Genomic DNA, 2,870 nt, shown 5'->3' on the forward strand with positions numbered 1-2,870 from the left:
TATGCCAATGTTACATTGCCTTGATACTGTAGCTTTGTGATAAGTCTTAAAATCTGGAAGCGTGATGAATCTCCTTGGGTTTCCATATTTCAATTTTCATTTGTTTTTTTAATTGCTGAATCCCTAGAGTAGCACAGTGCTTTGTACATGGTCAGTGCTACGGAAGTATTATTTGAAGAATGAATAAATTCTCATAAAATAACCATAAAAATAATTATAAAATAGATGTCTTTTAAAAATTTTCTTGCTTAACATTCCTTCTCCCTGTTCTTCTGGAAATAGCACTCATGGTTTTTTGGGGGAAACTGCCCCTTCCTTACTAACTTCATATTGTTCTTTTGTACCCCTCAAGTCATGGTATCAAATACCCTAGCTCCAGAAGACAGCATATGATTCAGACCTGGACAATTCTCTTTCATCCCCTACCATATTGCTAGGCTGATACCAGCAAGTGATTTAAGCCCTGTCAAGCAGAGTTCTGTTCTGGGATTACACATTTTTTTTAACTTTTATTTAATAAATATAAATTTCCAAAGTACAGCTTTTGGATTACAGTGGCTCCCCCACCCCGCCAAAACTTCCCTCCCACCCGCAACCCTCCCATCTCCCACTCCCTTGCCCAGTCCATTCCCATCAAGATTCATTTTCAATTCTCTTTATATACAGAAGAACAATTTAGTATATATTAAGTAAAGATTTCAACAGTTTGCACCCACATAGAAACACAAAGTGTAAAATTCTGTTTGAGTACTAGTTATAGCATTAATTCACATAGTACAACACATTAAGGACAGAGATCCGACATGGGGAGTAAGTGCACAGTGACTCCTGTTGTTGACTTAACAAATTGACACTCTTGTTTATGGCGTCAGTAATCACCCTAGGCTCTTGTCCTGAGTTGCCAAGGCTATGGAGGCCTTTTGAGTTTGCCACCTCCAATCTTATTTAGACAAAGTCATAGTTCTTTTTTTTGTTTTTGTTTTTGACAGGCAGAGTGGATAGTGAGAGAGAGACAGAGAGAAAGGTCTTCCTTTGCCGTTGGTTCACCCTCCAATGGCCGCTGCGGCCGGCGCGCTACTGCCGGCACACTGCGCTGATCCGATGGCAGGAGCCAGGTGCTTCTCCTGGTCTCCCATGGGGTGCAGGGCCCAAGGACTTGGGCCATCCTCCACTGCACTCACTGGCCACAGCAGAGAGCTGGCCTGGCAGAGGGGCAACCGGGACAGAATCCGGGGCCCTGACCAGGACTAGAACCCATTGTGCCGGCACCGCAAGGCGGAGGATTAGCCTAGTGAGCCGTGGCGCCGGCCTAAGGTCATAGTCAAAATGGAAGTTCTCTCCTCCCTTCAGAGAAAGATACCTCCTTCTTTGATGGCCCGTTCTTTCCACTGGGATCTCACTTGCAGAGATCTTTAATTTAAGGTTGTTGTTTTTTTTTTTTTTTTTTTTTTGGCAGAGTGTCTTGGCTTTCCATGCCTAAAATATTCTCATGGGCTCTTCAGCCAGATCCAAATGCCTTAAGGGCTGATTCTGAGGCCAGAGTGCTGTTTAGGACATCTGCCATTCTATGAGTCTGCTGTGTATTCTGCTTCCCATGTTGGATCATTCTCTCCTTTTTAATTCTACCAGTTAGTATTAGCAGACACTAGTCTTGTTTATGTGATCCCTTTGACTCTTAGACCTATCACTATGATCAATTGTGAACTGAAACTGATCACTTTGACTAGTGAGATGGCATCGGCACATGCCACCTTGATGGGACTGAATTAGAATCCCCTGGCACATTTCTAACTCTACCATTTGGGGCAAGTCAGATTGAGCATGTGCCAAACTGTACATCTCCTCCCTCTCTTATTCCCACTTTTATATTTAACAGGAATCACTTTTCAGTTAAATTTAAACACCTAAGAAAATTGTGTGTTAATTAAAGAGTTCAACCAATAGTATTAAGTAGATAAAAAAAACTAAAAGGGATAAAGTATTAAGTTGTTCATCAACAGTCAGGACAAGGGCTGATCAAGTCACTGTTTCTCATAGTGTCCATTTCACTTTAACAGGTTTCCTTTTTGGTGCTCAGTTAGTTGTCACCAATCAGGGAGAATATATGATATTTGTCCCTTTGGGACTGGCTTATTTCACTCAGCATGATGTTTTCCTGATTATTCCATTTTGTTGCAAATGACAGGATTTCATTGTTTTTGACTGCTGTATAGTATTCTATAGAGTACATGTCCCATAATTTCTTTATCTAGTCTACTGTTGATGGGCATTTAGGTTGATTCCATGTCTTAGCTATTGTGAATTGAGCTGCAATAAACATTAAGGTGCAGACAGCTTTTTTTTATTTGCCAATTTAATCTCCTTTGGGTAAATTCCAAGAAGTCAAACTCTCCCTCTTTGCAGATGATATGATTCTTTATTTAAGGGATCCAAAGAACTCTACTAAGAGACTATTGGAACTCATAGAAGAGTTTGGCAAAGTAGCAGGATATAAAATCAATGCACAAAGATCAACAGCTTTTGTATACACAGGCAATGCCACAGCTGAGAAAGAACTTTTAAGATCAATCCCATTCACAATAGCCACAAAAACAATCAAATGCCTTGGAATAAACTTAACCAAGGATGTTAAAGATCTCTATGATGAAAATTACAAAATCTTAAAGAAAGAAATAGAAGAGGATACCAAAAAATGGAAAAATCTTCCATGCTCATGGATTGGAAGAATCAATATCATCAAAATGTCCATTCTCCCAAAAGCAATTTATAGATGCAATGCAATACAATCAAAATACCAAAGACCTTCTTCTCAGATCTGGAAAAAATGATGTTGAAATTCATATGGAGACACAGGAGACCTCGAATAGCCA

Source organism: Oryctolagus cuniculus, chromosome 2, assembly GCF_051225735.1.
Source record: "Oryctolagus cuniculus isolate XC-2025 breed Fujian yellow rabbit chromosome 2, ASM5122573v1, whole genome shotgun sequence".
Taxonomy (NCBI): Eukaryota; Metazoa; Chordata; class Mammalia; order Lagomorpha; family Leporidae; genus Oryctolagus; species Oryctolagus cuniculus.